Source organism: Pipistrellus kuhlii, unplaced genomic scaffold (assembly GCF_014108245.1).
Source record: "Pipistrellus kuhlii isolate mPipKuh1 unplaced genomic scaffold, mPipKuh1.p scaffold_m20_p_13, whole genome shotgun sequence".
NCBI lineage: Eukaryota > Metazoa > Chordata > Mammalia > Chiroptera > Vespertilionidae > Pipistrellus > Pipistrellus kuhlii.
In genome coordinates, this window is record NW_023425438.1 from 40,702,101 (window position 1) to 40,720,153 (window position 18,053).

Sequence of the window (18,053 nt, forward strand, 5' to 3'; positions counted from 1 at the left end):
TCCTTGTTGACTTCTGTATCTACATCTTCCTGAAGAAATTTGTACTGCAATAGTTGTGCTAAGATAGATTTCAGGAATGATAGTACATGGTATTCTCTGATAAACGTTTCACTAGGCCCATGGACTATAGAACCTCATAGATAACTTATATTTTCTTATTTAAATCAATTAATGAAAAGAGCCCATTTTGTATCTAACAAAAGGGAACTGGGAACAAAATCAACAAGCAAAAAACAAATATCAGACATGGTAAGTGGTAACAGTGGAATGACATGCCATTAATGAAAGAGCAGGGAAATCTAATAGAGTAAGCTATTGACCAAAATAAAATTTAATAAAATAAAAAATTAAAATAAAAAAATAAATCTAGAGAATCTAGAAACTCTCCTCATTTCCCACCTTCAAAATGAATATTCACATTTTAAAAACTTTCAAATTTACTGGAACATATGATAGTACATCCCTGCTAGCAAATTTTTAAAATGATAACTGACTTTTGGAAAAACTCTGGGGGTTATACTCTTAGGGAATGTTTGCACCTACAAAACAACAACAACGACAACAATAAAACAAACAAACAAAACAAAACAAAACAAAAACCTTGAATGTGAGATGACTTAACACAATAAAAATTTCTTAGGTAGGTTTTCTTGGAGAATTGCCTGTTAAAAGATTCATGAACCCAGATTACTTTAATTTTGTAGCTCCAATATACTCTCTATATTTAGAATCCACTGCATTCAACATAAAATGAGGAGGGGAGAGAGTATTAAAGCATACTTCTATCTTACCAATCAGGAAAATGTTATGTGTTACTTCTGCTCACAATCCATTTGTGAGAAGCAGTCACATAGTATTGCCAGAATGAAAGGGAAGCCTAGGAATTGGGAATGCCATTCCTCCCTATATAGCTCCCTCTGTCTTGCTATGAGAAGTAAAATACATTTTTGCTACCTATCTAGTGCTTCTGCCCTCGTATTCAAAGACTAAAACAAATATTTCATCAAGTTTTTGATAGGAATGATTCTCTCCTATATACATTTTGTATACCATACATTTTCTCCTAGCCTCCAAATTGTGCAATATACTTTATTCAGAATATTGCAGATATTTTAGACAGTTCTAGGTGGCTTGGTTTTTACATGGTATCTTTTTGGTAAATTGGTATCTCGTTCCTTCTAACTTGCAAGAAAGCATCCATAATTCTCTGCATTGCTCAGCAGATTTAGAAGAAAAATAACTTAGGGAATTTTCCTGGATCCACTTGGTTGATACTATTGATTGTTATATTCAAATAAACATGTTACTGACAATTATTTTTATTTCAAGATTAAGATAGGTTTGGTTCTTCAACTATTCTGTTTTGTTTGTTTGTTTTGTTTTTGTGTTTTTTGTTTTTTGTTTTGTTTTTTTGTTTGGATGTGCAGATCTGAGATTACATTTGCTACCCAGACATCAGGGAAAGAATTATTGAAATGGGAATGCAGATTAGGTCTCCATTCACCCTCATTACACTGTGCTAATCTGGCTAGCCTTCTAAACCCAGAATTTAAACCAGTAGTCTACTTCTGCCAAGAGTCATCCTCCCAGTTACTCTTTTCTTTCTTTCTTTGTTCTTCAATCAGGCTAGCAAGTCAAGCTTCATATAGCATTTCAGTACAGATTGACTTCTTACCACTTTAGTTTTTTTAGAATTGCTGTTGATTCTCTTAACTGCTTTTAGCAACCCAAATGTTTATTTCCCCCCCCCCCCTCAATTCTGGCTGTAATTTTATTTGTTGTTTGATGAAATGTAAGAGGTAAATAAAAGTTAAGCTAAGACACTTTACAGAAAAAGATAAAAGAAAATATTATTTCAGAAATGAAACAAAGAAGGAAAAAAAACACACAGGAAAATATTATATAATGGGCAGCATTCACTAACAGGATGCATGCACATAATATCTTTTATTACATTGAGTCATTTTTTAAATTAATTTTCAGGCAAAAAAATGTGTGTTTATATTAAGCACAGAATCAGATGATAGAATATTAAGATTTATAGATAATTGCTTTGCCCCCTAATGAGAATAAATTAAATAATACATATTTCTGAAGCTTAAACCTCTGTGCTAACATTTTTTTTCCAATAAAATACCCTTAAACAAGGAGATTTAGCCAGATAAAAATGAAAATGTATAAATTTGTATTATAAAAATGATATGCCCAATAAGTTCATCCCCAGTTTTTATAAATACTGGTGTACCTGTTGGTATATTTACAATGGAACTTTGGGAAAGTAAGCAACCTTTGACATTCAAACATTTTTATTTGATCAATACAGAGTCAACCTAGATCTTACATTCTTCAACTCTATGAAATAATTTACATAAAAGTCCAAATAAAAGTGTGGGGAACGCTAAGTGCTAAATTTCTTTTCTGAAGCTTCTAGTTCCAAGAACATATATGTTGTAAAGATAGGTAATTAATATTACCAATGATTAAAATCACGTGTTGCAACAAGTATTGCTAAATTATATACTATTTTGTTATAAAGTATCTATGTACTGATCCTTTCCATTTCATTTATAAAAAATACGCAATCAATTTTAATTATAAATATAGAGATATTACGAAATACCCTAAAATGGTCATTGGTAGATCAACTTTAGATCAATAGTTTTTAGCTATCAATTCATATTAGAATTTTTAGAAAGGTATCAGAACAATTCTTGAATCCCCTTTTTCTATTATGAGGTCTGAACCTCAACATTCTTAAAAGCTTTCTTGATGACTAATATACAGGCAGTTAGCATCACTTAATCAAAAGATTACTTGGAAATGGTCATCATGCCATAAAAAAGTGTTTACATTTATGACCTATACTTTCTCATTACAATTGATTCCTCTCCATGTAAAAACTGGACTGCTCTACCACCTGTGTGAGCTCCAGACTTCTATATTCCACTGCTCTCTAAATGGCTTCAATTGTATGGCCTCCAGAAATCTAATCCTTAAATACCACAAAATGAATTTATTACTTTTGCCCCAAATCTACTATTCCTTTATTATGTATTTCAATGAATGACACTATAATTCACTCATTTGTTTAAGCCAAAGAATGAGCATAAACCTTAATGCCTTCCTGGTCTTCCGCTTTCACATGGAGGCCCACACACTAACTATCTGATAGTTTTTATTTTCCACATTTTCTCGACCGACCTATGTCTTTTCATACTGAGGGATCATTACCCTAGTGCCAGCATTCTTCCTTGCCTGGATTATTTCTATAGCTCTATCATTGGTCTTCCTGATTGCCCATCACTGATTTAATTTCTGTGCTGATCCACCAGAAGAAGATATGATCACATCACACTCCAGCTTAAAATGTGGCCTCTGGTGCTCTTAGAATTGGCCCTCGCTTACCTCTCCCCCCCCCCCCACACACACACACACTTTTTTTTCCTTCACCTTTGTACATTCCAGTCACACTAACCTTCGTTCTGTTTCATGCATTCCCTTACCTCTTTGTATGTGCTTACAAGCCACTCTAAAAGTCATAATTGCCTAATTCATTTCCCTTCTACTTATACTTTTCATGCCATCTTTTCCAAGGAGCCTTCCTGACACACAAACCTTGATGAAATTTCTTCTTATGGGCTCTTATGGTATTCCTTCTCATAATACTTATAACATTGTATTTAACTTTTTTTCTACTTATCTGTTAAAAAATACTGAAAGTTCTCTAATGGGACCTAACTGCTTTGCTCCCAGCTGTGTCTCCAGTGATTTTTCCAGTGCCTGAGAAGTAGGAGACACCTAATAAGTATTTTATAACTACTCTTGCGTGAAAGAGAAGAGGTAAATGCATTGTTTATGAGAATAAAATAGTACACTGTATTACAAGCAGGTATGGGTAGTTTTACTTACACATAGGAAATAGTGAGAGGCAAATGAAGATGAAAGAATCATAATGTTGTTGTCTCCAACTTGGTTCTAAGTGTATAGTCATATTTATCTATTGATTTGTCTATATTATGATTATAAAGTATTCCATTATTAAACTGAGAAGTGCTCTTCTAGGTGTTCCTAGAGTTTATTTAAGAGAAAATGGCAGAAAGTAAAAAAAAAATTATTCATAATAATGATGAGATATTCAAAATCATGTGTTTGTAAAGGTGCATGTCTGTATTTCTTGAGGTCATTACATTTTTTTCTTCAGCTAAGGTTTTACAAGGATGATTACAAATTATAGGGTTTCCACAGAATTTACTTGGAAAGTTTTGTGCGGGTCCAGACCTGCCACAGAGGTCACACAAATTGTCGGAGGTAGACATCACCTTGCGGAGTCAGGGCTCAGATTTGAAGATTTAAAAATCCTCATTTAGATTTAGAACAGGTGTATGTTTTGTCCAAAGCCATGAATATATTGATAGTAAATAGCAGGATATTATGACATAGATTATTACAAATAAAATGTAATAAACTAAAGATAATCTTATCCAGTGCATTCTATCCCTTCATAGTTTTCCCTTTACTTTGTAAAAAGAAGATAAGACTATGCAAGTAACTTCAACGCCAAGGAAATTATTTATAAGATAAAGCAACCAATATATTTAAATGGTGCTTTTTATATTTTCCTGAGGAGAGGAAGATTCACTTTAATATATATTTATTGGTCTCTGAGTAGCAACTTTTTTTAGTGCAGAAACATATGTTGTGGAAACGCCACCACCATAAAATGTATCATGTTTTAGTTTAGCAGATTGAAAATGGCCCTACAAGGCATGGGGCAATATTGGTGAAAATGAAGAGTAAACTGCTCTGGCAAATGTGCAATGTGATAGCTGGCAGAAAAAGGATTTATGGTGTCATATAAAATATTAAATAGCTTTCCATAGAATAAGAAGCAGCATTTTGATTACAAAGCCATTTGCACCTAAATATCTATTGGGCATTGAAAAAAGACCTGCATCTCTTTAATGCAATCCTGTACTTAAAGTCTTGCAATGAACCTCATGAGCAAAGAGAGCAGAAAAGCAATAAAACATTGACTAGTATAACTATAAAACAATTTGGAGTAAAAAATGAAATATGTCAATCAATCATATTTTGAGTGATGAAGTGTGTATTTTTTTTCATAAAGCATTACATGAGAGTGGGTAGTTTAAATTGCAAACAGTAAAGCTGGTTTTTTACTTTGAATTCATTCAAGTATGCGACCATAATTATATCCACAATTGAGAAATCATGGTAAGAAATCCACATACCCCTTCTCATGCTCATCATCCAATCAATATTTTCTTAAAAATGATAATGCTATTTTAACTGTTTAAACTTCTACTTGAAATCTCAAGGCAATGTCATTAAAGTATAGCATTTGTCATGATTCATAAAGATAGGCTCATTGTATTTTGTTTGCATGGATAATTAAGGCCTTAGAAGTCAATCTTTTTCCTAGACTAAAATATATTTCTAAAATATAATAGAAAGCCTCTGAGGAACAAGTATTCTAAGAAAATCACACTATTAATCATTCTAAATGAAATTCATATAAATTTATAAATTAACAAACTTTTCTAAACATTTGCATTATCATTATAACTTCCTACAGAATGACTGTTTGTGTCCCCCCAAATTCATATGTTAAAACTTGACTCCCAATGTGATGGCATTTGGAGGTGTGATCTTTGGAAGATAATTAGTTCATGAGGATAGACCCCTCATTAATGGGATTAGGCCCTAATAAAAAAGAGATTCAGCCCCACCAATGTGGCTTAGTGGTTGAGCCTCAACCTATCAACCAGGAGGTCACAGCTCCGTGGTCAGGGCACATGCCCAGGCTGCAGGTTCCATCCATAGTGTCGAGTGTGCTGGAGGCAGCTGATCAATGATTCTCTCTCATCATTGATGTTTCTATCTCTCTTCTTCTTTCCTCTCTGAAATCAATAAAAATGTATTTTTATAAAAAAGAGATTCAAACAGCTCTTCCCCTTTCCTCCATCTGAAAGCATAGCAAGAAGCAGGTTCTCACAAGAATCTCTGGTGCCTGAATCTTAGACTTCCTAGCTTCCAGAATTGTAAGCAATAAATTTTATTTTTTAACAATGTATTTTTACTCATTTCAGAGAGGAGGAAAGAGGAAGAGAGAGACAGAAACATCAGTGATGAAAGGGAATCATTGATTGGCTGCTTCCTGCATATTGGACAGAGCCAGCAACCCAGATATGTGCTCTTGACCAAAATCAAATCTGAGACCCTTCATTCTGCAGGTTGACCCTTTATCCACTGAGCCAAACCGGCTAGGGCCTTTTCATTCTTTATAAATCACCAAATCTATAATATTTTTGTTACAGAAGTTGGAACATACAAAGACATACTAAGTAGGAAAGCCAATGTAAAACACAAAAAAGTGAAAAATATCAAAATTATACTTCTTTGCTTTGAAAGAAGATATCCAATGTTCCTTCATGTTTTTGGAAATAAGGTCACAGACTAGCTATAAAGTCAAATGAAGATTCAGGATTGGAAGCAGGCTTAGCAGTGAAGTGGTGAAAAGATACTCTAAGTAGTTATACACATTGGTTAACTCTTCCACTCCTTAATATTGAATAAACTTAGCAAGTGATTATTTCTGAAATAAACTTGTTTATTTTTAAAATAAGGATAACATTTTTGCAATGCTACCTTCATTGGAGAAAAACTTACAAATAAAGCCTGGTCAGTTTCAGTAAGAAGTTGACCTATAATCTTCAAAATTATTAAAAAAAAAATAAATAAAGAGAAGTTAATTTTTCCTATAAAGTTTTTTTCTTGAAATTTTTAAATATCATTTGAGCTATCATTCAGTATACATGAATTTATATATGTACCATTATTTAAAATCTGTCTTTTTATACACTATTGAGGTATACACACCTGTCATATACAGGTGGAGAAGAGAACAAAAGACCAAGTTCCTTTCTTTAAAAAGATCACATTTAACCAGAAAGTCCTGGAAGGAGAGAAAAAATTTTAGACTACTAGATCAAGAAGTATAAACCAGTTAGAATGGTAAGTAAAACAATTCATAAGTGATGAAGGAAACAGGAGTTTTGAACTCTCAGTTCCTGATCTTGGAATTTCAAGGATATATTGAGATTTGAGTTAGAGAAAATAGAACTCTTAAAATGCTAAATGCACTTGTCAAGTATAATCAATCATGGAATAAGAGAGAAGGATGTGTTAATAATAATAAGTCACAGCACATTATCTATAATAATAAAAACGTAATATGCTAATTAGATCATATGTCCTTCTGGATGTCCTTCCGGATGACCTTCCAGATGAAGCAGGGGCTGTAAGAAAAGCCTAGGTCCTGGGTGTCTGCTAGTGGCTGGAGGGAAGCCAGTGCCAGCAGTCAGAGAAAGGAAGGCCTACTCTTGCAGGAATTTCATGCATCAGGCCTCTAGTAATTAATATTTATTGAAAGCATCCAATGACCCCAGGCTACAATGAGAGGCTATAGGCCTCTCTCATTCAAGCCTCATAGTTTTCCCATTGTAGAAATGAGAAAGTTAAGAACTAAATTAGGTAGTATAAATAATTTGCCTAGAATAACAAATCCAGTAAAATGCAGAGGCCTGGATTTGAAGCCAGAATTATTATTTGGAATTGTCATTTTAAACTAAATACAATAATTATGAAAATAATGACTTGTTATATAAAGCTCTAATTTATCAATATATTAAAAATATCCAAGCATTACTTAGTGCCTAATATCTACTTTATGTTTGTATGTTCAAAGAATTAATTTACATATAAAAATGAAAAATGAGACCTCCTTATGCAGAAGGATGCATAGACATTTGCACATACCCTTGCCTGCAAGCACGCAGACACATATACACACATATAAACAACATTCAAATTTTGATAACCTACTTTAGAGGCAGCTGCCTATTACAAAAGGAGCAGATATATAATTAATGCAATACATTCAGTAATCACATTATCAAAACACTTTTAATGTGTTTTGTATTCTAAGTTTGAGAGAATAGGCACATTTATACTAGATTCTTAATAAAGACCCAACAAAAGAAAGAAATTTCAAGGTGACTTTTTACATTTAATATATACTGTATATGCTTCCCAAATACTCAGATCTTCCTCCCTTGAGCCATGGCCTGAAGTATCTTTTTAAATTATACAACATAATTTTGCTTTTGCAGTTTTCTCCTTGTGCAGATCTTTAATCTATTTTATTCATAGCAGGAAAGAGAGCAAGAGAACTTTGACTTTAGACAAAGACCCCAAATATTGTGAGGAGAGAGTTGCACAAATACTGCAAGGAAACCATATCACAAAGTGAAAAATCCATTCAATGTCAAGAGGGACAAGACTGTCTTTTGTTTCTTCCTGCCCTCATTACTTGCTGTTATTGTGAACAGGAAACTTTATAGATAGAGGTGATGACAAATATACCTGGGGGCTACATTCCTATCTTACCCATAAATCCTTTTCACTATTTAATTACACTAGAGATGTGTGTAATCTACATGACTGAACTCTCTTGGGCTTGTCAGGTAAAGACAAATGTCCTTGCATTTTCATTTTTTTCTCTCTTTGAAGTCTACCTGAACTATTTGCAAAAATTAATAATCTTACACAATTTTAAAATACTTTATTTTGTGGTGCCTCTTTTTTTTTCATTATCTGATTTCCACTTCGGTAGAATTGGTCATAGTAATTTCAATTGGGATAAATTTCTTGGTCTGATTATAATTCTGCAGGTGTTATATAGTAACTGAACAATAGTTCTTTGTCAGTTAATTCACAGAAGCTAATTTACAGTGGAAATGCATATGGAATAATAAATTACCATTTCACTGATTTTCAAAGAGATTCATTGTGATTAATAATATTAAAATAGCAATTGGAGGAAGTAATGATGATTTGCCACAAGTCCCAAGAACTCACTGAGTAGTTTTAATCTTACTATATTTAAATATTGAACTGCAAGTAAATTCAACAATACTGGGTAATGAGATTTGGGATTCATAATAATGCCACTAATCATAACTAGATTTTGTACATTTTACGGTATGGGATACATGATATTCAGTGGGTTTAAAATATTTTACTGATCTTAAATTGAGCTATCTGTGTGAGATTTGAAGCCTGCAGCGATTAAGTATTTACAAAAGCCATATTTGCTTTAAGTAATTGATGTGCTCAATTATCTCTAGTGAACACTTTATATTTACACCCAAATCTCACTATTTCATACAATTAAGAGAAACAGAGTGATCTAGGGAAAAATAAACAGTGCTTTAGCTAATAAAAATGCATTAACCTCCCCTTCTCTGTTTCATAGGCATCGCCAGGTATTGGAGACAACATTGACTCTGGGTACAATTTTTTAAAATGAGTTCAAGTAAATGAATACTTATTAAGTCTCTGGCTCTGTGTTAAACACCTGGGATACAAGTGTAAAGAAGCCTAGCTGTTCACTCTCCTGGAAATTCCAATAAAGTAGATGCAGAGGCACATGGACTAAATATAATACAATGTAAAACGTCTTCTGCTAGGGATGGAACAAAGTACCCCAAGGAAAAAACAATTCTTTGTGCTTGAATAGTTCACAGAACATTTCATAGAAGAGATAACATTTTCAGCCAGACTTGATGGATGAAAGGAATTTAAAATGTTGGGGGTGGCATGGAAAACGTGCCAAAAATTATTAGTAGAGAAATGGTGATGCTTGGTTACCACAGGATGTGGAAAAATCCAAGACTCTTTCCTGATATGCAGTCTCTTTGTATTTCAGCTAGCTTATCTGGAAAATATGTTCTCTCCCTGTTATTGTGATAATTTGTTCATATCTAACAGGGTTATCGTGATTGAACAGGGTGCGGTTGGTGAAATCACCTTGTGATATTATAAATATGCTATTTATTTTGATACAAAATATGTGTGATACTAATATTAGAAAAATGTAGGAACACAACAACTGTTTCAATGGAAGAGAGGTAAGTAGCATTATCATTGACTGGTCAAGATCATAGACTAAGTCTCACTATAGCCAGAATTATGAGTCATGGAAAAAATATATAAGAAAAATAAGAGAGAATATATAAAAAATGTAAAATTATTAGACAGTGAGAAATCAGCAGTAAGAAGTATACTCTTGAGTAGAATGAGAAGAGGCCATAATGAAAGCAGAGAAATGGATTCTTATGATGAGAAGAGTAAGGATGATGGCAATTGATGGGAAAAGAGTTAATCCCTCCCAGATTTCTTGTCATATCTATGAGAGTTTGTAATCCTTAAACAGTTTTGCCAAGAAAAAAGAGCAATCCAAAGTTCTGAAGAAAAGTCTAGACATATATTATAAAAGGTCATTTGAAGGCCTCTATGTCACTGCATTTTAGCTCATGAATATCTAAAGGCATATCCACCAAGGCGTGTCAAGTATCAGGAAGGAATTGTCACAAGTAGGACATAACCTCAGGCTTAACGTAGCCCAGTTTAACCAAGCAAATGCAGAACATCTTCCCTGTTTATATTATATCTTCCAAACTCAATCTAATTCAAAGTAAACAGAGTTATTCCAGAAAAGTCTATTAACTTTCAAAAGCAAAACATAAATAGTGTATCTGAATTAACAGCTTAGGAAAAAAACCTGAATCTTTGGATGGATCAAGGCAATACTAACTCATTTGCTTGATAGAATATTTCAATCAGAATATATTGCTGTCTAAAACCTCTGATAATAGTTTTTACAATTAGTTAAAAAGCACTTTACATCCTGTATAGAGATAAATTTATTTCCATATAAGAGTATTTTTAAATAGGCCTGACCCAATTTTTATTAAAAACAAAAAATTCTTAAGAGCAGTTGCAGTTGAATGTGCTTTTAAAAAGGGCTCTGCCATATATGGATTTTAAACCACATGAAGTCAGAAACATTGTTTTGCTGTTCTTTTGTCCACAAGATATTTCAATAAATATGTGTTTTGTTGAGTAAATGACAGTTTTGATAAAACTTTATGAAAACAAGAATATACCAAAAAGTAACCTGCCAAATAAGTGTGCAACTAATTCAAGGAAATACATTTCTGAACATTATTGTCTTCTTTCAAAATATTAATAAAACTTTATTTCAGCATTTCCAAGTTGTACTATAATTGGTGCCCAAGAATCAGTTGTCCTTGTATTGAAGGAAATATACTAATAAGACAAGCCGGTATTTTAAATGTGTGAGTGCTGCAGTCCCTTATAAAATAAACTTTTGGTGATAAAAGAATATAATTTTCCCACCCTATGAAAGCTAAAAAAACATTCATTTATTGCTTCCAGAGTTTATGTTTATGTTTGAATAAGAAATGACAAATATTCCCTAACTGGCTGAGTCAGGCATTTCTATCTTTACTAATATATTCAGAATAAAGTTCAGCTCTTCTATTTTTGGATAATTATAAACCTTATCACAAGGACAAGCAATAAAAGTCTCTTGAAAACATAAGATTTGGGTTATTTAATAATAATGTCCTTTACATGCTTAATGGCTTATTGATTGGGAATTAATGAAATGCTATCTGGAAGTACATTCGTCTATTTGAATGGAAGCAATTCAGACTCAAGCAATTATCATATTTAGTGGCATATTCTCTTGCCTTCCTGGAAAGAGCTTTGTTATCACCATTAATACACAGTGTAATTGAGTTATTCAGTGGCTGTTTTGCCCAATATCTACATGTGCATCATTAATGAAGCTAAAATGAACTTGAGTTTCCCAGATGTCAGAGAAAACCTCATTGTTTCCTGACAGTGTATCTCCAAATAGACTAGACAGATGCATTCATATGCAGCCTGTTCTATTTCATTTCAATACTTTTGAGGAGGAATACATCAATATGATTTAAGGATAGATCTGCATGTTAGCATCATTTCTATATTAATAAATAAAATATAATAAATATGCCACATGTAATTTAATGATGATTTTGGCTCTAGAGAATATATATATTGAGATATATATATATATATATATATATATATATATATATATATATATATTGATATATATATATAGTCAACTGATAGATTAGCTGTTATTTGAATAATACCTGGAAAATATTACTAAGTAAAAATATATGTAAATAAGTTATTTTTATTGTACTTGTTCCAAATGTTTAAAATAAATTGACAAGTATCAAATAGTAATAAAACTGCAATGGATGAAAGCTAAGTAGACTTACTGTGGTGATCATTTTGCAATATATACAAATATCAAATTGTTGGGTTGTAACCTTAAACTAATAAAATGTTATATGTCAAATATACCTCAATTTAAAACTAAATAAATAAATAAAACTTGAGTGTTTAACAGACTAGAAGTGTCTGTCCTGACCCAGAGATAAGGAGCCATGGGTCAGACTGTTGGACCTCAAAGGGAGGGTGGGGATAAAAGGGAGAGATCAACCAAAGAACTTATGTGCATACATATGAGCCTAATCATTGGTCAAGGACAAGGGTGGGGGTGGGGGCATGAGTGGGGAAGGGTAAGGGATTGGAATGGGGGGTTGAGGACAAATATATGATACCTTAATCAATAAAGAAATTTTAAAAAAGGGTCCTGGGATTCTGCTGATCAATATGAAGACAAATTGAATGATAAATGAGTAAATTAGGAATGTATAGTTGACTTGAGTCTTATTTGATGATAGTCCTAAAAGTGGCTTCTTTTTCACTCACTTTAAAAGACTTCCAACCTTATCTACAAAGACAATTTCTTTTGAACTCTATTCTCCATAATGAGAAAATATGTTGTTAGTTATTATGAGAAAACAGGTCCCTGCGCCACATCTTTCTATCCCAAATATTTTTTCAGCCTTTGTTCTCCTTGTAGTGGAGATGTAATTTAAAAATTTCAAGGTAACAAATAGTGCTTTACTTTCTAAAGTAACAAAAATGCATTAATTTTAGTAAAAATCCTATTTGATTTTTAAATCGAATCTTACAATTTCAGGAGGATTCCTTATTTTCAGCTCCATAGTTTACACTTTAATCTTGGGGGCAAACTTGGATTATCATATTTCACAAATGTACTTTCAGATAGCACTTCATTAATTCACAATCAATAAACCATTTGGAATGTAGAGAACATTGTAATATTTGACTGACCTTACCTGATAGTGCTAATTGATTTAATATTATTTTAAATAGTATTTTAGGATCCATATTGGAAAGTGAACTCATCGAGAAAGTGACTTAATTTTAACCTACATTTTATTAATACTTTTGAGGAGGAATACATCAATATGATTTAAGGATAGTATTTCAATAAATACTTTTTGGGATACAAAGGACTATTAATAATATATCAAAAATAACAATCCAAGTTTTTTACACTGGCATAGTCATATGATTTCAGAAATGCTTATTACATGAATTTTTGATTTCTGCCATACAGATCAGTTTTTTCTCAAGAGATATATGCTTTTATTTTAACCAGGCTTATCTTCTCTGCCATTGGTTCCAATTTCAGCAATTGTAAACTGTAAACTTTGTATATCTTTGAGACATCAAGATCAGCTTTAATATTTGATAAGAACCATGAGGTGGCAAAAATGACTTACTACAAAAATCCATGGACTGAAATATTTCCCCACCCTTTCCTTTAATATGACATCAAATATTTATGGAGAAACTAACCACTTGCACCCAATAGCTAAGTAGAGGGCCTGTGCCATAAAATTAATGACAAATTCATTGTGACAATCTCTTCCCAGGAATACAAATTAGGAACATTTTTTGTAATGTCTTGATTAGTGGAAGTTTTGAGGGTGACTCAGTGGCTCTCTAGCATGACATGCTAATAGATTTTCCAACTCAAAGATGGGCAACTGAACCCCATAATCATCTAAAAGGGAAAACCTTGTAATGCACCCACCCCTATACAGAAAATAGGAACTTTAGTGAGACAATTGAATGTTCCAATTATAATACTTTAAACTTCTACTTCAGCTGATTTTATCATCATTTAAGTATTAAATATAATGAAAAAGTAAACTTAGCATCCATTTTCTTACAAGATCTTCTTGGTTTACAATCAGATCCTGAAGTCTCATCCTGACCCCAAGCCCAGCCTCCAAAATCCTAGAATTGTGACAGGGGATAAAAATGATACACTGTTCTAACTTTCCATGAAATAGAATTAGAATAAAATGTGCTAACAAACTTATAAAAAGAACTCAGATAATGACAGTTTCCTTATAAACATATTGTAGGCATCAGCAGTTCCAGTTCCTGCTGGTACAAGAATCAGCTTTGACCATGACTTCAGTTGATGCAGATGGCCCAGCTGCAGGAATTTGGCTGGCCCTGACCAGTTCCAGTATGCTGATATTAAAAAATCCATATTGGGGCCAGGAAGAACACTGCCTTTACTGTTCAATGCACAACCACTGAGCCACACTGGTCTGGCCTGTGGATCATTTTTATTATGTTTCTATCTCTCCCTCTCCCTTCTAATATGCAAATAGATGGAATGGCAGAACAACCGAACAACCAGTTGTTATAATGTGCACTGACCACCAGGGGACACACATGAAACATGGCAGGCATCAATAGAGGCGGGATGGTGGAGCAGGTGAGTGTGGGCTCCAGACCAAGGCAGGGTACCTGTCACTGTCATCAGGATGAGCCTCTGCTGGTTATAGAAAATTCTTTGCTCCCATATGCCAAGGTCCTGCTGGGCACTCATACCTGCTGCTGGTGCGAGTCCCAATTGCTCAGTGCCATGAGTGGGTGTGAGCAGTGACTACTGGCTTTGATCACCCCTGAGGCCTTCTCTACCTCCCTCTGTTTTTTGGGGCAACTAGAGCAGCAGCCACCACTTGCACCTGTTGATGGTGCTGGCCCAGCTCACACCTGCTGCTGGCACCAGCCCCAATTGACCCACACCATCAGCGGGTGGGAACAGCAGCAGTGGGAGCAGGGATCCCAGCAGACAGAGTACCAGAGGCAGTGATGGGAGGGGCCAGATAGGGGCACAGATGATGGGCCGAGACCCGCCCCTGTGCCCATTGCAGCCTTGCAGCCCACAGTTCCTTTCAAGGTGCATGAATTTGTGCATTGGACCCTAGTATTTAAAGTAAAAAATGATCCATAGGTTTTGTAAATTACTGCCTAGATACCCAAACTGACTGCATACATAGAAACTGCATCATAGACATGATATCCTAGGTCACCACATGGATGTCATATCCAGCTCCCCTGGTCACTGTCTCAGCTGAAGTGCTGGAAGACTTGTCATGGGAGAAGTTTGGGCCATTGCCCCAACCGGCCACCATCAGCCAGCTCAAGAGGCTTCCCTGGAGCAGTTGATTGTCTACTGAGGACCTAGTTAGCAGGCATGGCCCATGCCAAGGAGCATGCGCAGATAAAATATCTCAACCATGTAGAGCTCAATAAAACAATCGTCTGCATACCACTTCATATGCTCATCACCCAAAGTCGATATCTTTCTGTCCCCATTAATCCTCCCTTTGCCCACTTTTGCTACCCAGACCCCCTTTCCCTCTGCTATCACCATACTGTTGTCTGTATCTATGTGCCATATAATTTGAATTTGAACTAATGTCACCCCAATAAATTCAATAAAAAGATGAAAATAAAATAAGAAAGATCAAACATGTATAAGTAATGAATTAGACATAGCTCATGTTGTTCTTATTTTACATTAAACATGGGAACAATATATTAACATGCATATGTGCAACTTATTGCTATATAGCTAGAATTCTGAGTTCCTACTTCCTCTCCTTGAATTTATTTATTTTTTTTCTTGAACCCAATGAAGTTCTGGAAATATAGATATTAAAATAATCAATATTAATGTAAAAATTTTTTCAGCTGTGGTTTGGCCAAACTGAAGGCACTAGTGCCATGTCTTTCGCAAACCAGGAAGCCTAGTAAACTTGGTATCCTTAAAGGTGCAACAATATACATGCAAGTCCTCCAATGATATTTTGGAAGGGGCCACAGACTCTAAAAAACAAGACCTAGATCATTAGAACTATATCAACAATACATCTGGACCACATATTCCATAGCTAAAGAGCTGTTGAGAATCGATACCCAACATGCTAGCTATGCTGTGTTCTTGAAGAATGAGAAGAAAGAGCCCTGGGCAGATGGTGGCACTGGTAAGTTGGCATCCATTTATTGCCAGAGCATGATGTCTACAACTGGATTTATCTCCCCAACCAGGAGTCTGGATAGATTCCCAGAAGTATAATAGAACTTCTGAGTCATGGCTCCCCCAAGTGAAATGTATAAAAAGTGAAAAAGCTGGTCTAGGCTATAACCTAGAGACAAATAAATACAATATTTAAAGTAAAAAAGATTAAAGTAAAAGAGAGAGAGAGACAGAGAAATAATGTCACATCCTTTGGAATCACAGGAAGATTCTAAGTCATAAAACTATATTATGTGTTGGTAGCCATATGAATTTAAAAATAAATGTCATGGTGAAGAAGACTGCAATTTGAATATAGGAATCCAGCAGCACCATAAATCTAGCAAAAGAGAACACTACATCAGTATTAAAGGTGGGGCATAAGGATGCTACCAATATCTTATGTCTAATATCACAAACAACAAAAAAGTGAAGACCATCAAACATCAGAGGGAAGGTAGGGGAGGGTGGGGGTAAGGAAGAGAGGTAACCAAAGGACTTATATGCATGCATATAAGCATAACCAATGGACACAGACACCAAGGGAGTGAGGGCATGAGCGGGGATGGAGGGGTGAGGGACAAGGGGTGGATAGGGACACATATGTCATACCTTAATCAATAAAGAAAATTTAAAAATAAAAGTGAAAACAAAATAGAACACAGAACAGAACTTATTCTCTCTCTTAACAATGAATTTAATTTCATTAGAACTGCACAAAAGAAAGCTAGGAAGAACAAACCTACTTCCCTTAATTTAAATAAAGAAGATATAGAGGAGAGAGTTGTATCTGGTACAACTAAGGCACAGCCTACTGGAAAAACTATAAGCAGTATGATAAGTAACCTATCCCAAATATTTGATATTGCCTAGGCAGAATTAATAGACCATATGTGATGCAACTCTTCCTTTGTCTTGGTAGCTGTGTGATATGATTATAATGATAAGGAATAGGAGGTCAAGGAGCATATGTATGTGTGGAGTGGCTGCATCCAGGCAGAAAAGAATACAGTATCACTTAATTTGTATTAAATAACAGTGCTTGGTGGTTTAAAAATTAAAAGGTTAACTCATTTTATGTTATTATTACTTGTTAAATCTCTACAGACCATGCATCCCATCATTGCCAGTGCTTGAGGAAGACCACTTCAATCATTACCACCTTCACAGCCACTGGTTTATCGTATATTAGAAACCAAAATATGGCCATGCAGAAAATTAACTATTGGAAATCCCCTGATGTCTCACTGACTTTCCTAGACTCTAAAAAGAAAGAAGATAAGAGGCAAGTTATCTCACTATGAAGGACTGCTCCCACCACATCTCCCTCTCCATTCCATCCTCCAAATTACCAAACTGTAAGAAACTAATCAAACTCTAACATCTGGAAGGTGGGAACAATAATTTATATAAAATTATTTTATATTATGGATAAATATTCTAAATATATTGGTTACATACACCAGTGTTACAATGGAGAATTGACAGGATGTTTATCAATTTGTTAAAAATACAAATTGGTGGTTATACTGCAAGTTCATATATATATAATATATATATATATATTTTATATATTTGTATATAAAATGAGCAGTGTAATTATTGATATATATATAATATATTTTATATATATATATAATATATTTTATATATTTGTATATAAAATGAGCAGTGTAATTATTGATACATAAAACTTCTATTTCATGAATTTCTATTTTGAAACTTTTAAAAAGAAACATTTTTATTAATAAGATAAGAGAGTTGAAATTTTAAAAGTATAACTCATTTCATTTAAAGGAAGACTAAAGCTAAAAAGTTTTACACAGCAAACAAAATCATTCACAAAATG

General features: G+C 33.9%; 1 protein-coding gene and 1 pseudogene across 2 annotated transcripts in view; one reads left to right on the top strand and one right to left on the bottom strand.

The window, feature by feature from the left end:
- LRRTM4 (leucine rich repeat transmembrane neuronal 4) overlaps positions 1–18,053 on the bottom strand; it is a 682,133-nt gene that overhangs the window by 161,551 nt on the left and 502,529 nt on the right. The window lies entirely within an intron of this gene.
- On the top strand, positions 15,223–16,264 carry LOC118717727 (annotated as a pseudogene).